Source organism: Wyeomyia smithii, chromosome 1 (genome assembly GCF_029784165.1).
Source record: "Wyeomyia smithii strain HCP4-BCI-WySm-NY-G18 chromosome 1, ASM2978416v1, whole genome shotgun sequence".
Classification (NCBI taxonomy): Eukaryota; Metazoa; Arthropoda; class Insecta; order Diptera; family Culicidae; genus Wyeomyia; species Wyeomyia smithii.
The window spans coordinates 182,775,512-182,795,257 of record NC_073694.1 but is presented as its reverse complement, the minus strand read 5'-3'; the positions used below and the strand labels follow the sequence as shown (position 1 = coordinate 182,795,257).

The window sequence follows — 19,746 nt, the reverse complement described above, 5'->3', positions numbered from 1 at the left end:
TGGTGGATCGCCCAGGAAGGGGACGAAAACGCAAGACAGATGCCAGAACGGACAAGAAAATCATTCGTGAGGTAAAGAAAAACTCAAAAGTTACGATTCGGCAGATATAGGAAAAGCTCCAACTATCGGTTTCGCGTCGTACCGTCCGTCGCCGCATCCAAGCGCAGGGGTTCCGAAGCAAGATGGCAGTGAGAAGGCCTTTCATCAGCAAGGCGAATAAGGCTAAGCGTCTCAAGTTCGCCAAGGAGCACGCCAATAAGCCGCTGCAATACTGGAAAACTGTGTTGTGACCGACAAATCCAAATTCGAGCTGTTCAATCGGAAGAAGCGGGATCGTGTGTGGCGCAAGTTGGCTGAGGAGTTCCAAGACCGCCATATTCAAGGAACTGTCAAGCACGGAGGAGGCAACGTGATGGTGTGGGGGTGCTTTTCTTGGGGTGGGGTGGGCAGTTTGGTGAAAATAGACGGAATCATGACAGCTGAGTCGTATTGCAATATCCTGCGGGAAAATCTCGAGGTATCTCTCATCAAGACGGGCCTCGAGGAGCGTTTCGTTTTCCAGCAGGATAACGATCCGAAGCCGAAGATTCCTGTCGCATCAAACCCCTTGAATGGCCCCCTCAAAGTCCTGATCTGAAACCCATCGAGAATCTGTGGGCCATCCTTGATGCTCGGATCGATAAAACTGGTGTAACTAATAAAAAACTATTTTTGAGCCCTGGAACGCGCGTGGAAAGAACTCGACCCACAACACTTGAAAAACCTTGTAGAAAGTATGCCGAAGCGCTTACAGGAGGTGTTGAAGGCTAAAGGAGGCCATACACACTATTAAATTGTTGTTGTTTGCCTTCAGTTTGGCTCATTTGAAACTATATTTATCTGGGCACTGGGTACTTTATTTTGCCCCTCACTGTATCTGTCATAGTTTTTTTTCATCACCATCTGAAATACTTTTTTTCTCACCATCTGAAAAAAAAAATTTTCTTTACCGCAAACTTTAGCTGTCAAATTATCGAAACTTATCGATAATATCGATAAAAGCCCCGGAATTATCGATTGTTATCGATGTCTGTTTTGGGCGATATTTCCCATCACTAATGTCAGCAGATAAACCTATTTTAGTATTGTAGGGGAAAAGGGGTGAAACAAAATAAAACTATGCCAAAACCGGTTTCGTAGAATCACCGTTTTGAGCTCAGTTTTTGGCCGATTTAAGATCTGTTTTTTTTTCAAAAGATGGGTAAAAGGATGCTAATATGTGGACAAACTCTTAGAATTTTGATATTTGGCCTCAAAACAAAATGGTGTCGAAAAAACCACAAAAATTACCGGTTTCTCAAAAATTCAAAATGGCGCCATTGTTGCCCCTTAAGTTGAAATATGTTCAAACTCAGGGAAATTTATTTTCGCATCAAACTTCATCAAAAATCCAAGGCAAAAAAATTGTTGCACTGTGTTATCAAACATAAAGAGAGGGGTCGCAGAAGGCCAAGATCGGTGTCGAAAGTGAAAAGATTGGGCTCGAAGTAGATATGATTTGTTTTTTTTTTTCGGTTTAAGCATAGTTTCCAGTTCCAAACGAAGTGTAAAAAAGCGTACTTTTTCGCTAGCCTTCAACTTGGAAGAAGCAAATCAAGATTTTAGCCCCGAGCACCGGCCGGTTTTGAAATAGTTTCTGTTCAGTTGTAACTTGGGTGTATACACTGTATTGTCTCTCAGTTTCGATCCCTTTAACAAGTTTTTGGCGACGATTTCTGGGACTTTTTCAAATTTGGCTGCTGGCAAATTGTTCCTGTTGTAACTGAAAGAGTGCGGTTAAACATAACCTGGAACAAAGAGTAGAAATGGAGAGCTACAAATCAATACTTGTACTACGAGGAAAGGATACTTCCTCGATTGCTACGAGGTGGAACAACTGGAAACACTCACTGGAGTTGTTTTTATAGTTTAATAAAGCAACAACAAAAAAATAGTTTAACTGCGTGAGACTGCCTACACGCAAAAATTCGTATCTTTATTGCTATGCCAGATCCGAAGTTCAAAACATTTTTAAAGAAATCGAGGGACACGATGCACCAGAATGCCTCGAGAATGCTACCGATACCAACATTGAAGGTTTTGTGACCGAATGTCAGCGCCCCTCAAACCTTAAATAAGATGTGGCGTTAGTGGAGAAGAAGCATTCTTCTTCTGCAGTCCAGGCGGTACGTCAGTTGGATGATAACCAATCAAAATCGGCGACAGTAGACAGTAAAGTTCCTCCATCTGCATGCTGGCAGTGTGGAGCCATGCACTTCGTGAAGGGTTGCCAGTTCTCCAAACATGCCTGCAAGTAATGTGGACGCAAAATTCATCTGAAGCCAGGAATGTCAGCGTGCGTTTTTGGATAACAAAAGGGTTCTGCAATAAAATCTGCTTCTCACTTATTATAATCCGGAGCACGAGATCATTGATCCAGGTGATGCATCCCAAACCGGCATCGGAGCAGTCATTATGCATCGGTTTTCCAACGGCACCATCAAAGCGAATACACACGCAGCCAAGTCGCTCAATCAAGCTGAGCAAAATTAAAGTCAGATTGAGAAGAAAGCCCTTGCGTTGGTGTTCGCCTGTACAAAATTCCATCGCATGCTTTGGGCTCGTCGTTTTAGACGGCAAACCGACCATCAATCGTTGCTGAAAATTTTCGGATGCAAAAGAAAATTCTGATTAGGGATACCATCCGTCCTGATTTAGCAGGACTTGTCCTGATTTTTAAATCCATTTGGAGCGTCCTGATTTGTTTTTCATATTTTCGAATTTGTCCTGATTTTTCTGAATGATGCCGGATATTCAGAAAGGAAGCAAACTGTTCAGTACTTTCATCTTGACTTCGGAAAGAAACGAACTTATTTCGAACGATTTTTTTCTTTGGTTGAATCTTAATGAGATAAATTGTCTAGTCGTTGAAATTTCTAAACGTTTTTTTGACAATTAAGTTCATTTCAAACAGTTTACTAGTGTTGCATTTCATAAGGTATCTATTAACGCCTAATAAATCAAAGTTGCAGAATTGAATTGTTCGAGAAATAACGTTAAATATGAGGCTTTTGGTGTATTTTGAAGTGCAAATCTCAAATTACGTGTTTTATTTATTGATACCTAAACAAATAACAATAGCTTAGAACAAATTTTTGCTGAAAAAAAATGTCCTGATTTTTAACTCCGACGAAATGGTAACCCTAATTCTGATTCACACAGCTAACCGTCTCCACTATTAGGTTATGATTTTGATATCCAGTTTGTGTCCACGCATAATTTCGGATATGCTGATGATCTATCACGCCTTATTAATAATCCGGAGAAACCAGACAAGGAAGCAGTAATCGCAATGGTTTGCGCCGAGTCAGACGTCAGTTCCGGATTGCAAGACACTCTACAAAACTTTCCGATCACTGCTGCATTGGTGCAAGAATCAACAGCTAAAGATCCAGTGCTGCAGAAGGTGATACCCTATATCCAGAATGGATGGCCGGTGCGTAGCGAAGCTATTTCCGTGATCGAGGTAAGACCGCTCTTTGGTCATCGAGAATCCTACTGACTGGTTGGTGGCTGCGTGATGATGCTGGATCGAGTCGTTGTTCCCGTAAGTTTCCAGAAACGTATGGTTGAACGGATTCATCAAGGACATCCTGGAATCGAGCGATCAGTGTTGTAGTCTCCAACAAATAAAAGACTAGTTGTAGCTTTAACGTCTATATTCTTTGGATGTTGGAACAAATATGAATAGAGAAAATTGTGCTGTCAACCAGCTTAATAATTCACAGGCTTCTTAGTTAAAAGTCTTCGAGTGTAATTGCTATGGAACATCTCCCCCTTAAAAGAGATCGTAGGATCCGAGCCATGCCGGAAGCCTTCGGTTACGAACGGGTTGATTGGAGCACTGCGGATTGATGCCTTCAACAACGACTTCTGGTGCTAGAACCTTTTCTTGGTCCAATGTTGGTTCGGCAGGGTGCAATACTTCAGGCAATTTTTGAATTGGGTGTGCCACTTCTGGCAGCATTTCAGGCGGTTGTTGAGTTTCTTTGGAATCAGGATCGGCAGTTTCATCCGAACATGGAGTACACAGATTTTGCATTCCAAATTCCTCAAGCAGCACGGTCCATGGTAAATTTGATTCAGTAGCTTCACTAATGGATTCTAGATGACGCTGTCGTAGCTGATTCGTATGAGAACGGATGAGACGACCGGTGTCCAGAAGTACAGCATACATGACGGAGCCTTTTCTCTCAATCACCTTGCCAGGAATCCATGAGGTTTGATTGTGATGATGAACCTCTGCGTACACTAAATCATCAGCGGAGAACTCTCTCTTGACGGTACCATGGTGTTGATTGAACTGGTTATTCTGCTTACTGTTTACAGCTGGTGTGCTTGATTTTCGGGGCTTAAGAAGATCCAGTGTAGTAGTGAGGGGTCTACCTAGAAAAAGGTCTGCAGGTGACTTATGATCACGAGCACTTCGATTGGGTGTGGACCGGTAAACGGAAAGGAAAGTTTGAAGATGTCGGAAAGTTGCTGGATTTCCTCCCTCTCGTAACTTCTTGAGTCCTCTTTTCAAAGTGTCCACAAAGCGCTCAGCCTGTCCATTAGACTGTGGATGGTAGGGCGCAATTGTTAAGTGGGTGATTCCAGCTTCATCACAGAATTGCTTGAATCGGGCGCTAACAAATTGCGAGCCATTATCCGAAACCAGAATTTTTGGATTGCCGAATCTTGAAAAAATCTCGTCTAGCATTTCCAACGTTTTCGTTGTGTTTGTGCTTCGAGTGCGGTAGATTTCTGGCCATTTTGAATATGCGTCAATTACCAGAAAGTAGTAGTATCCATTAATCGGGCCAGCATAATCGATATGGACTCGTTCCCACGGCTTCGATGGAATGGGCCACGACTCCAGGTCCGTCTTGCGTGGTGATTTAGCAGCTTCAGCACAGGGTCTGCAGCATCGAACATATTTTTCGACGGCATCATCGATGTTAGGCCAGTACACGAAACTTCTTGCTAGGGATTTCATTCGCTCCATCCCCGGATGGCCTCGATGTAGTTGCTGAAGAATGCGTTTGCGAAAGCGGTTTGGCACAACAACTCTATCGCCGAGCATGATGCAACCTTGGACGATCAGCAGACTGTCTCGGCGGATAAAGAATTTTTGGACAACTGGATCATTAATTGCTTTGGAATGATTGGGCCATCCTTCATTGATATGGAACACCACCGACTGGAGAACAGGATCTTTCGATGTTTCAGTAGCGATCATTTCAGACGTCACAGGTAGACTTGAAGTAGAATCACTGAGAACGGTGTTGACATCGGCTTCCATTCGGACAGAAGCAATGACATACTCTTCGTCAGTTGTTGGATGGCATTTCATTAGTCGTGAAAGGAGGTCAGCGTGTCCAAAGTTTTCAGTGCGCACAAACTGGATGTCAAAATCGTACAGCATTAACGTAAGCGCCCAGCGTTGAAGCCGGTTAGCCGTGTATACCGGAATTCCTTTCTTGCTCCCGAACACCTTAAGAAGTGGTTGGTGATCAGTCTGCAAGGTAAACTTCCGGCCGAATACCATCTTATGAAACCGTGTTACAGCAAAAACCAGTGCCAAAGCTTCTTTCTCTATCTGGCCGTAATTCTGCTCCGCAGGAGTTAGAGATCTTGAAATGTGCGAAATAGCCTTCACTGATCCATTCGGAAAACGATGCATAATAACAGCGCCCAAGCCATTTTTGGATGCATCACCTGCGACGATGATTTCTTTGTTCGGGTCAAAATGTGTCAGCAACAAGTCGGAAGTGAGCAGGTTCAAAATCCTGACGACTTCTGACAGTTCGCAGTCCATTCCCATTTCACGTTTTGTTTCAGTAAATAATCCATGGGTGCCCTTAGCTCTTTCATCTGCTTGACAAAACGCCCATAATAATTGATAGCTCCAAGATACGATCGAAGCTGTGATACGTTGGTTGGAGCTGGCATTTGCGAAATTGCGGTTGTCTTCGCGGGATCAGGTCGTAAGCCGTCTTTGTCGATGATATGGCCTATGAACTTAATTTGTGATAGACCAAATCGACATTTTTCGATCTTCAGATGAAAACCGTACGTTTTGATCCGCTCCAGGACCTCATGAAGGCTTCGATTGTGTTCTTCTTTTGTCTTACCAGAAATCATGATATCGTCTAGATACGGTTTTACTCCAGGAATACCAGCGACCATACTGTCAATAATCCTTTGGAAGGCACCAGGAGCGGACTTGATTCCAGGCGGCAGACGGTTGTATTTGAACAGTCCTCGATGAGTGTTTATCGTCAGATACTTTTGTGATTCCTCTTCAATCTCGACTTGCAGGTACGCATCAGAAAAATCGAGTTGGGAGAAATAACGGCAGCCAGCTAGATCAGCAAAAATATCATCTGGATGTGGTAGCGGATGGGCATCTGATTCTAGCGCATTGTTTAACCCTGTAGAATAGTCGCCACAGATACGGACGGAAACGTTGTCTGACTTACGGACCACTACTATTGGAGTTGCCCAGTCGGAAAACTTCACTGGTGAGATAATTCCCTTGTCCTGAAGACGTTGGAGTTCGGCATCCACCTTGGGAAGAGCAGCATATGCAACTGGTCTCTTGGGACAGTACACGGGACGGGCGTTGGGCTTCAGGTAGAGTTTAACTTTTGCTTTGGTACACCGGCCAAGTGTGCTCTGGAACACTTCCGGGAACTTCGTACGCAGCTTTTGCTCAATGTCTTCCGGCTTCTGATGCACAGCATTGACCAGTGAGTTGAAAGGAATCGACCATAGATGGAATAGATCGATTGTTTCAATTCCAAGGACATTCAAATCCGGGCTTGATGACACATAGACAATGCCAGCTTTTGTCACGCTTCGGATGGTTATGTCTGCAAGGAACTCACCAGCCATGTTAATCTTGTCTCCGGAAGCGCTGATGGCGGTTATGTCAGTTTCTCTGATGGCTGGTTTGCCTATCGCCTCCCAGGTCTGCGTAGAAATAATGGTGATATCAGAAGCGCAATCTAACTGAAGGACAGCTTCTTTGCCATTGATTCCAACAGTAACGTATTTCCTCTTCCCTTGAAGATCGATGCGTTTCACTGAAATTCCTTTGGACTTCACAAATGCTTTGTACTTTTGTTTTTCGAACTTCTTTGCTGGCTTTGATTTTGATTCAGCGGATGAGCAGTAACCTTCTTTATGCCCTTTTCGTTTGCACTTGTTGCAATTGTGGTCTTGATAGGAACATTCCTTTACGAAATGTAAATCACCGCAAAACCAGCACGGAGATTTCGGTTGTTTTTTCTTAGCAGGCTTGGTGGAAACAGCGTTGACGACGGATTTTTCCGGAACGGGCTTCTCTACCAACTTGATGTCCTGCTTTAGATTGTTGAACCGATGACACTCCTCGACGAGATTTTCCAAGGTTAGCTTTGTGCCGTCTGCTGGCGGAGCATGCTCTTCAGCTTCCAATTTGCCGATCAATCGAGTTCGGATGTCTGCATCGCGGGGAGATTGTAGACCGCAAACAAAACGTAGCGCCTTGAATTGGTCATCGGTGAGCTTGGTGAGTTGGAATGCTTCGCAATGCTTGTTCACAGAGGCAGCATAACTTGAAAAATCGTCTGCTTCGTTCTTAGTATACTGAAGACAACGGTAACGATCGTTGAACAGCGAGGTTTGATGACCAAAAAGTTTCTTAAGTTTCTTCACCGTTTCGTCCAGGCCAAAATCGCGGGGATGTCTTGGCAGGATACTATTTACGTATCGCTCGTGGAACTGGGTGCCGATTTTTCTTAAGAGTAGCCTCACCTTCGCTGGATCGTCTAGATTCTTGCCGTCGATCTTGAAGACATCTTCGTAGCGAGCAAACCACGCGTCGAAGAACACTCCACCGTCAGGATCGTAGTAAAAATCTTCAATTCCCGTGGCCAACGATTCGATTATCTTCTCCCTTCCCGGTTGGCTGGCTTGACCGGTTCGCTTGAGGAGTTGAATCTGCTCTTGTTGGTTGACTACCAGTTCGGTTAGTCGGAGAACCGCGTTTTTCAAATCCTGGTCGGACATCTTGCAAGAGTCTTGAAGCAGCTTAAAATTGTCCTCGTCGCCAAGAATTGTTGTAGTCTCCAACAAATAAAAGACTAGTTGTAGCTTTAACGTCTATATTCTTTGGAGGTTGGAACAAATATGAATAGAGAAAATTGTGCTGTCAACCAGCTTAATAATTCACAGGCTTCTTAGTTAAAAGTCTTCGAGTGTAATTGCTATGGAACAATCAGAAGCCATTGCTCGAGGTATCGTTTTCTGGCCACGAATCGACACAGACATTGATGACAACGTTCGGAAATGTTCAGGTTGTGCAAGTGCTGCAAATTTCCCGACACAAGCATGCCCATAGCCCTGGCCGACTGCTGACGATCCATGGCAACGTCTTCATTTGAATTTTGCGGGTCCATTGGAAGGATACTACTGTCTTGTTGTTGTAGTTTCCTATACGAAATGGCCAGTAATACTACCGACAAGATCTCCAACAAGTTCAACCACAATCTTTCCTTCGAGAATGTTAAGCCCATTTTGGAATGCAGTGATGATTCGCTCGTTGGGTGTTCGTTAGTTGGGGGTTCGTTAGTTGGGTGTTCGCTAGTTGGGCTGTCATCCAACTAAAAAGCACTCTAATGTCAGAATTCAACGTCATTCAAATGCATTTCAGGGGTCCGAAAAGTGAAAAAATATTACTAAATAATTTTGTTCAAAAAAATTTATAAACATGTTTAATGGGACACCCGAAACAATGTTTAATTCAAAGAGACGGCGCTGTAGTGGTAGTGGTAGTAAAATTGAAATTTCAACAAGCATTTTGGTTAATGACCGAAAAAACTGCTATTAGTTACACTGTTCTTATATTATTCTAACTTTCTGGTACTTACTTTTACTATATTGAATCTATTTTTATCAAAAAGCTTGATTTTGCTGTACTACTATATTGCCTCAACGGAGTTGTATAAGAAAATCAACACGCAAAAGTTGAAGTCTTGTACAATCATTGTGTCTTCCCGATTCGCACAAATGTTGCACAGAAATCGCACAATAAATGTGTGAAACCCATAACGCAACAGTTGTACTGCGAATACATTGACATAGAATGAAATAAGAATATGTATCATATACCGACACTTTATTTCTCGCGTCGAGTGTTTTAGTGACTGCACGCGCTTTTTTCTCAAGCGACGAGAGAAATTTCTCTCGCTCGTAGAATTTCCATAGACACGTCACCTACAATTTGCAGGTTTCTCTTTCGGTTCGGATTGCGACGCGCAAGGCGATATCTCGTTGCTTCACGAAATGAGTGTGACACCCCTGCTGTACATACTTGATACCAGTGTTGTTAGTCTCTCACTCTTACTGTCGGTGCGTGCTTGCTGCTATTCAGAGGAATGCATGAAGAAGAAAAAGTATCTCGAAAGCGTGTGTGCAAAAGACTTGAAAAGCGTAGCATGTGTCTCGTCCTCAAGCAGAAAGGAGGAGAATGGTTTTGCTTTTCGCTCGCTTTGCAATGCTGCTTGATATCAGTTGAAACTGTTTAGGTGTAGTAGTTTGGAGCTGCCAAATACATTGGAGAAACGCTAGAGCATTAATTGCGTTATGCCCAACACGCAATCATTGTACTGGTTCCGAATTACATCAACAATTGCGCTAAAAACGCACAATTTTGTACTGGTTTCGCACCATCCAACTTTTGCGTGAAGTTTTTTGATAAATATAGTAAATATATATATGGAAAACAGCCTACTGTGCAAGGATAAAAATTCTCACGCTCATTTTTTTTTCGCAGCCGATAGCTCATTTGATATGCACGGTTTTGAACAACTTTGTATGACGATCTTGATGTCCTCAAGTAGTACTACAACTTTGTCGAAAAGAGTTTTGCTCGTACTCAAACACCGGAGCCGTGAGAGCAGACTTACGAACATTATCACGATCTTGATAATTATCGCAATCATCTGCCAGAATGTCCTCTCACAGCTCTGGTGTTTGAGTAAGAGATATACTCTCTTCGACAAAGTTGTAGTACTACTTGAGGGCTTCAAGTTCGTCATACAAAGTTGTTCAGCATTGTACTTATTAAATAAGCTATCGGCTTGCCAAAAAAAAATGAGCGCGAGTGATAATTTTCATCCTTGGCCATAGTATATAACACACACCAAACGTACAAATACCATACACAATAATCCATGAACATTTCACAAAAAAAACCTGAATTAGATTACCACTCAGATCGAAGGGAAGCCTAATTGTTCGCCTTGATGGTCGACCAGGGAATGATCTTCTCTTAACACGGAATGTCCTTCTATAGCGTCACTCAGTGTGGGGAACTTGGGTGATTGGGAGAAGAACCAATCACGTGGAAGCATCTCTGCTTTCTTTCTTCGTCCCTTACGTTGGGTGATGAATGCGATGCCAATTGACTGGCATTGCTATGACTGGATGCGTGAAATCATTTCGTCTATGTTTTTGAAATCTGCATTAGGGAAATATACCAATCGTATGAGAAATGTACCGTGGAATGGGGTGAAATTGATCACCTGAAAATCCGTGATAAAAAATACTAATCAAAAGATATTGCTATTACAATACTAGGCAATGTTAACGTGTCCTTAAACGCAACTTTTGCATGATTCACATACCTGTCAAAGTTAACCCTTGCATGCCCGGAGCTATTTTTCATATTTTCGAAAAATTCTTATAACTCAGTCAAAACTCAATCAAATTTTATCAATAAAGTTTCCAAATAACAAAAAAAAGTATTGAATTTACTTAAAGTAATCTTAGTTGAGGGTTAATTACGTTAAATTTGGAGAAGTGAGTAAAGTTTGACAAAAGCTCAAAGAATGTAATTTTCAACAATGATCATTCCCTACCATTAAAGAAAAACTGATGAATTCGCAGGAAACCACAAAGATTTTAATTTTTTGAGCTTTTGCAACCAACCGAATTGAAATCGGTCTAACGACGATCAAGTAAGAGCAAATTTAGCAACAAGCAGCTCGTGAACCAAAATAAACAAATTTTAACCTGAAACATCGTTATTTTCGTTTCCAAACTAGCTCTAAATAATATTTTTCAGCACAGAAATCATCATTTATCATTAGCATATCGAAAAATGCACATTGCTAAAAGAATGTATGGATTTCAATGGTGATTAATTTCACCCCAATTTACCTCATCGTACCTTATAGAATTATCGAATTTATTTCATGAAATAGACGATAGAAAAGTCACCAATAGCCATAGAGGTTTATTGGAGCACATACCAGTACTTGTTTTTAAATTATACTATTTCAGGAAAAATGTACATGAAGCTATTTATTTGGAAGTTGATATAAAAATTGATCAATTTCACCTCGTTCCATGGTATGTGGATTAGGGTGGGACAAAAAATATTTCGTGTTCCTTATGGGTCCCATAACAACTGTGTAACTTTTCAGATCGATCGGTGAAACGCCCGATTTGCGCCCGATTTTTAAAGTTTCCATACATGGGAAAATCCACTTTTTCAAATCGGGCGTTTCACCGATCGATCTGCAAAGTTACACAGTTGTTATGGGACCCATAAGGAACACGAAAAGTGCATGGGAGCGAAAAAATAACACCATCGCTTTTTTCCTATATAACCGTGTCCCAGTCTAATGTGGATATTCGACCTTCAAACTTTTCCGCAATTTTCACGGAGTAATAAGAGAATGGTAACTAAAATTATCATGTTATACAAATCTTGTATATTTCAGCTTTCCAACGGTATATTAACTAGTGAAATCGGAACAGTGGTTTGAGCGCTATTAGCATCTGAAATCTGCCATTCCGCCAACCAAAAACGTTTCATGTTCAGTCCAGTTCTCACAGATTGTTCCTTAGTATAGTGAAGAATGACGTAGTACCACGTCAAAAAAAGACGGTCATTAGCTTTTACGAAGAAACTATTAGTTTTATGATGATCACAAAAGTTTCTTAATTCTTTGAGTATTTTCATGCTGCAATGTAATATTTGAGATTAGGGGGTTTGTGTATAGATTTCGATTAAATCCTTTTTGGTTCGAAATACAAACCAAGAATTTTTATAAAATGTGAAACATCTAGTTGTTTGATGAATTTTTGTCGAAGAAATAAAAATTCTATCTTTTAAGGAAAATAATTATTGAGCTCCAAATTAATGACCCCCTTAAAATCAGTTTTTTACTCTATCTTTTTGTTTTTTACTTCTATCTTTTTTCCTGGTCGTGCAAAGGGCCCGACGGGTCCAATCTATGCCGCCGCTGCGGTGTTCTAGTCTAGTTTAGTCTACCCTAAGACAGCCAGTACTTGGAAGGATCCTGGAAAATGATATCCACCGTTTTAAAAAAAATGATTTCCATACATTTTTCTTGTCAACTTATGCCGCCGCTGCGATGGTGCAGGCCATAAAGCACGGGACTGCGGCGCACCTCCCAAGTGTTTGGTATGCACCGGTAAACGGAAGGCCAGGCACGCCATGGGAGGCCCCAATTGCAGGCTTGAGGCTGATACAATTAAACCGGAATTACTGCTATGCGGCGCAGCAGTTGCTACACCAAGCAGCCTCTGAGTCGCTGTCGGACGTGGCTATCGTCTCGGACCCCTAACGCATCACAACCGGAAACGGTGACTGGGTAACGGATAAGTCTGGGAGGCCATCCATATGCACGACAGGCACGTCCCCGGTTCAGGAGATTGTGTCAACCTCGAGCGAGGGATACGTGATAGCCAAAGCGGATGGAGTATTCTACTGCAGTTGCTATGCTCCGCCAAGTTGGTCTACTGAAATGTTAGCACAGATGATCGACCAAGCAACCGCGGAACTGACGGGCATTTGTGGTTGCGGGCGACTTAAACGCTTGGGCTGGGAGTGGGGAAGTCGCTGTACAAACCAGAGGGGCTAGATTTTGTTGGGAGCTTTGGCAAAGCTCAACTTAGACTTGGCTAACGTTGGCACGAAATGTACCTACAGCAGAACGGGGCGGAGTCGATTATCGATGTGACGTTCTGCAGCCCGGGACTGATCACGAACTGGAGGGTAGACGACAGCTACACGAATAGCGATCACCAATCGGTCCGCTATGAGGTAGGCGTGAGGAAGCAAGCATCCTTCTGCGGCTGGAAAACATTGCATTTCGATGCAGATGTATTCGGTCAGGCATTTAGATGGAAGCACGAAGGGGGTAAACCACACCCAGGCAACCCTTGGACTACCGTAGAGGGTAGGAAGCGTCGGGAAGGTGCGACGCGTCATGATGGCGGAGCAGCCAGAGGACCAAAAAAGGTGATGCCCTCATACTCAAGACGGATGGGTCGAAGTACTCAGAAGTCTTGAAGAAGATGAGGGGGGAAACCCAGCTCAAGGATCTGGGGGCGGATGTGCGGAGTATCCGCCGATCTCGCACTGGCGAGATGATACTTGAGCTCCGGAAGGACGCCAAGAACAAGGGGGCTACCTACAAAACGGTAGCCGAAAAGGTCCTAGGGAAGGAGGTGCAAGTGCGGGCACTCACCTCAGAAGTGACTCTCCAGCTTAAAAACCTGGACGAAATCACTGAGGGGTGCGACATTGCACAAGCCCTTAAAGCGAAGTGCGGGGTGGAGGTGGCTAAGGAGTCAATCCGCCTCCGCAAAGGTCCGGCGGGGACCCAGGTAGCTACCTTCCGACTACCGTCGGCGGACGCTAACCTGGCCCTGAAAGAGGGCAAGTTGAAGGTCGGCTGGTCGGTATGTCCTCTGGGCATACTACAGCAACCAGACATTTGCTTCCGGTGCTTCGAGGGCGGACATAAGTCCTGGACCTGCAAGGGGCCCGATAGGAGCCAGCTGTGCAGGCGATGTGGAGGTGCAGGCCATAAAGCAAAGGACTGTGGGGAGTCTCCCAAGTGCATGGTATGTTCCGGGAAACGGGACGCCAAACACTTTATGGGAGGCCCCAGGTGCCCAGCCGGTAAGCCGGCTGCGAAACCACGGGCGTAAGGGTGACGCAACTGAACCTGAACCATTGCTTCGCGGCTCAGCAGCTGCTACACCAAGCAGCCACTGAGTCGTTGTCGGACATCGCCGTCATATCGGACCCCTAACGCATCCCTCCCGGAAAGGGTAACTGGGTTGCGGATAAGTCCAGATTGGCGGCCATATGTACGACGAGCAAGTTCCCGGTTCAGGAGGTTGTCTCAACCTCAGAAGAAGGGTACGTAGTTGCTAAGGTGAACGGAGTGTTCTACTGCAGTTGCTATGCTCCTCCACGTTGGTCTACCGAAAGGTTCACCCAGATGGTCGACCTCCTATCCATGGAGCTTACGGGCCTAACGCCGTTGGTGGTGGCGGGCGAGTTCAACGCTTGGGCTGTTGAGTGGGGAAGTCGCTTCACGAACCAGAGGGGCCAGATCCTGTTGAAGGCTTTTGCAAAGCTCAACCTAGATCTGGCCAACGTTGGGAACAAAAGTACATTTAGCAGAAATGGTGCGGAGTCGATCATCGACGTGACGTTCTCCAGCCCAGGACTGATCAAGAACTGGAGGGTAGACGATGGCTACACTAATAGCGACCACCAGGCGGTCTGTGTTAGTGTAGACAACAACGAGAGGCGGCAAGCGACGGGTAGAGCCAACACTCCGACCGTTCGCGGGTGGAAGACATCGCACTTTGATGCCGAGGTATTCGAAGAGGCAATGAGAAGGGAGCGCGAGGGGGGCAGTTGGCTCCGCCCGACTGCTGACCAACTAGTTGCTATGCTATCGCGGGCGTGCGACGCCACCATGCCTAGGACTCGCCAACCTAGGAATGGAAAGCCACCGGTTTACTGTCAGTTCGGCAAGATCGATGCTAAAGAGTGCGATAAAGGCCAGCAAGAGGGCCTGCTTCGATAGGCTATGTGCGAGTGCCAATACAAATCCGTGGGGTGACGCCTACAGGATTGTAATGGCCAAGACTAAAGGCGCGCTGGCGCCTGCAGAGCGATCACCAGCGATGCTGGAGCGTATCATCGAGGGACTCTTTCCACGCCACGAGCCAAGTCCTTGGCCTCCGGCGGTCGAGTCTCACGTCCGACGTTCCAGTATCTCAGACATAGACCAGAGATGGTCGGCCAACCTGCCGAGCATCCAATCCGTGAGCGACGACAGCCGTGTCGAGGCAGGGGAGGAGGCAAGGGTTACGAATGAGGAACTCATCGTGATCGCCAAATCCCTAAAGGTGAGCAAGGCACCGGGACCGGATGGTATCCCTAACCTGGCGATCAGGCTGGCGATAAAAACGGCCCCCGGGCTGTTCAGGGCAGTCATGCAGAGGTGCCTGGATGACTGTCTCTTTCCGGACAGGTGGAAGCGGCAGAGACTGGTCTTATTGCCGAAGGCTGGGAAACCGCCAGGGGACCCATCGGCATATAGGCCTATCTGCCTGCTGGACACCGCGGGCAAGGTGCTTGAGAGGATCATCCTCAACAGACTGGTGAGGTACACGGAGGGTGTACACGGTCTGGCAAGTAACCAGTTCGGCTTCCGGAAGGGCAGGTCCACGCTGGACGCAATCTCTTCCGTCATCAAGACGGCGGAGGTAGCAATCCAGCGCAAGAGAAGGGGAATACGCTACTGCGCAATCGTCACGCTCGACGTGAAGAATGCGTTCAATAGTGCCAGTTGGGACTCCATAGCGCTCGCGCTCAGGAGCATCCATGTACCGGTGTCGCTGTACAAGATTCTGGAAAATTATTTCCAGAATCGAGTACTTGTTTACGACACAGAGGAGGGTCAGAAGTGCGTCCCAATTACCGCAGGAGTTCCGCAAGGTTCTATCCTGGACCCGGTGTTGTGGAATGTCATGTATGACGGAGTGTTAAAACTCAAGTTCCCTGTAGGGGTTGTGATCGTCGGCTTTGCAGACGACATAACGCTGGAGGTTTACGGCGAGTCTATCGAGGAGGTCGAGTTGACGGCCGCGCACTGTATACGCAAGGTCGAGGACTGGATGCGCTCCAGGAAACTGGAGCTCGCGCATCATAAGACGGAGGTCACGGTTGTGAACAACCGTAAATCGGAGCAACAGGCGGTGGTCAGAGTCGGAGACTGCACCATCACCTCGAAGCGATCCCTGAAGCTCTTGGGGGTTATGGTGGACGACAAGCTCACGTTCGGGAGTCACGTCGACTATGCCTGTAAGAGGGCCTCATCGGCTATTGCAGCACTATATCGTATGATGTCCAATAGCTCAGCGGTTTATGGCAGCAAGCGAAGACTTCTTGCCAGCGTGGTTTCGTCCATACTTAGGTATGGTGGGCCAGTGTGGTCCACCGTGGCAAACTGGAAAGTACCTACAGGCTCATGTGCCTGAGAGTTGCGAGTGCGTATCGTACGGTGTCATACGATGCAATATGTGTCTTGTCCGGCATGATGCCTATCAGCATCGCCATCAAGGAGGACAGAGAGTGTTTCGACCAACGTGACACAAGGGGCATACGAGGTACCAGAAGGTCATTCTCGATGCTCCGCTGGCAGCGGGAATGGTCCAACTCCACAAAGGGCAGATGGACGCACCGACTAATACCGGAGATATCCGGCTGGGTCGGGAGACGACATGGCGAAGTGAACTTCCACCTGACACAAATCCTGCCAGGCCATGGTTGTTTCAGGCAATATCTGCACAGGTTCGGACACGCGGTGTCCCCCATGTGTCCCGAGTGCGTGGAGGAGGAGGAGACTGCTGAGCACGTCTTCTTCGTATGCCCCCGTTTCGGAAGAGCGAGGAGCAACATGATGGCTGTGAGCGGGCCTGGCACTACTCCGGACAATCTAGTCCGGAGGATGTGCGACGACCCGGACATCTGGAACGCGGTCTGTGCGGCCGCCTCTCAGATTGTTCTGGAGCTGCAACGTGTGTGGCGGGTCAACCACCAACACGCCAGTGGTAGCTAATTACCAGTCTCCAGGTAGTTAGCTAGGAGGTTATAAGAGTAAAGAGGGTGCATCACGCACAAAAGCCACTTCCCGACGTAATACTTAACCGTCGTTCCGGGAAGACCAGGGCTGGAGACTGGAGGGGTTTTAGTGGGTCGGGACAGGGATAAGTAGGTGTCTGGGGGAGTGTAACTACCCCAGCATCTCTCCCCTAGTCTCATCCCCACACCCTGAGTTCTCTTCTCAGGTGTCTGTTTGCAGATTTCCCCGCCACCTTTAAAAAAAAAAAAAACACCCGGGGGAGGATCATCTAAATGCGATGTTGTCATGGGCGTGCGACGCCACGACGCCTAGGTCTCGTCCGCCTAGGGAGGGTAGACCACCGGCATACTGGTAAAGCGAAACGATAGCCGGCCTACGTAGTGCATGCCTCCGTGCGAGACGGAGGATGCAACGTGCCGTTCCGATGAGCAAAGAGAGGAACGCGGTGCCGCATTCAGATGCGCTAAGACAACGCTTAAGAGCGCAATCAGAGCCAGTAAACGAACCTGTTTCGAAAGTCTACGCCAGTGTCAATTCGAACCCGTGGGGTTACGCCTACAGGATCGTTTTGACCAAGACTAGAGGTGCGCTAGCCCCGGCAGAACGATCACCAGCGATGTTCGAAACGATCATTCAGGGCCTCTTCCCAAGCCACGAACCAAGTCCCTGGCCTCCGGCTGACGAGCCACCACCATCCGTGAGTGACGGCAGTCGTGCAGAGGCAGACGATGCGGTAAGGGTGACAGAAGAAATTGATCGAGATCGCAAACTCCCTAAAGATACCCTAAAGATAGGCAAGGCACCGGGACCAGATGGAATCCCGAACTTGGCCATCAAGACGGCCATTAAGCAAGCCCCCGGGTTGTTCAAGGCGGTCATGCAGAAATGCCTTGACAACTGCCTCTTCCCGGACGTGTGGAAGCGACAGAGGCTAATGCTGTTGCCGAAGGTCGGGAAACCACCAGGTGACCTATCGGCATACAAACCAATCTGTCTGCTGGACACAGCGGGCAAGGTGCTTGAGAGGGTAATCCTCACAAGACTGGTGAAATACACAGAAAGTGAGAACGGTCTATCAACCAGTTCGGTATTCGAAAAGGTAGGTCTACGGTGGATGCAATTCTCTCCGTCGCCAGAACGGCTGAGGTTGCAATCCAACGTAAAAGGAGGGGCATTCATTACTGTGCGATCGTCACGCTCGACGTGAAGAACGCGTTTAACAGTGCCAGCTGGGATTCCATAGCCTTAACGCTACAGAGTCTCAGAGTGCCGGTGCCGTTGTACAAGATTCTGCGTAACTACTTTCAGAATCGAGTGCTAGTGTACAACACAAACGAGGGTCAGAAAAGCGTCCCAGTTACCGCAGGTGTACCGCAAGGTTCCATCCTGGGTCCGGTATTGTGAAATGCCATGTATGATGACGTGTTAAAAATAACACTTTCTCCAGGAGTGGTCATTGTGGGCTTCGCCGATGATATAACTCTTGAGGTCTACGGCGAGTCAATTAGAGAGGTGGAGGTGGCCGCGCTATCCATACGCGTAGTGGAAGATTGGCATCAATCAGTGCTAGTGCATGCACTATCGCCTCCTTGAAGCTTCTGAGGGTTCGATGACAAGCTCACGTTCGAGAGCCACGTCGATTGTACCTGCAAAAAAGCTTCCATGGCTGTAGCGGCATTATCCCGCATGACCAGCGGTCCGTAGCAGAAGGCGCAAAGTCCTTGCTAGCGTGGCTACGTTCTTACTCAGGTATGGAGGTCCAGTGTGGTCCAAGGTTTCGGGTACCTCGTGCCATCGTGGCAAGCTCGAGAGTACGTACAGGCTAATGTGCCTGAGGGTCGCGTTCGCATACCGAACAGTGTCGTACGAGACGGTTTGTGTCTTGGCTGGAATCAGCATCATTGTCAGAGAGGATGTAGAGTGCTTTGAACAACGCGACACAAGGGGTATATGCAACACCATACGGTCATCTTCAATGACTAGGAGGCAGCGGGTATGGTCCAACGCTACAAATGGTAGATGGACACACCGACTCATTCCAGAGTAAGCATGCTGGATTAATAGGCACCATGAGGAAGTAACCTTCCATCTGACTCAGATCCTGTCAGGCCATGGCTGCTTTAGGCAGTACCTGTATACCCTACGTGCTCCGTATGTACGGGAGAGGATGTTAACGCGGAGCATGTGTTCTTCACATGTCCGCGTTTCGAGTGGATAAGGCACGAAATGCTGGCAATAAGTGGGATGTACACCACGCCAGAGAATATTGTGCGAAGGATGTGCGAGAATAGGGAAATCTGAAGTGTGGTCATCAAGGCTGCATCACAGATCGTAAATGTTTTGCAAGGCCCTAATCGACGGGAAACCATCGACATGCCCCAGTTAGTAGCTAACTAACTGGCCTGCATAGGTTGCTCTGCTACCCGGAGAGGTAAGTACTAAAAGCACGACTGGCCCTCTCCCTGAAGTAGTGCCTAATGGCGGTCCCGGGGAGACCTTAGGCGGTCCAGTCTAAGGCTGCTCAGCATGGGTAAAAGCAGCACAACCACAAATCAGCACCCTCTGCCGTAGTTGGTGGGAAGTCACCTGATCAATTAATGATTGGATGTTCCATGTGGACAACTCTGGACCTTCTACGCCCCAAGTACTCACCTGTTAGGCAACAACCAAAACATAAACGAAGCTTTAAAGCTAGATCTCCTGTTTATGGCAA

General features: G+C 46.5%; 1 protein-coding gene across 2 annotated transcripts in view; it reads left to right on the top strand.

Annotated features, from left to right (window-relative positions):
* Positions 1-19,746, top strand: part of LOC129733984 (DNA polymerase epsilon catalytic subunit 1) — a 38,246-nt gene that overhangs the window by 6,332 nt on the left and 12,168 nt on the right. The gene's annotated exons all lie outside the window — the stretch shown is intronic.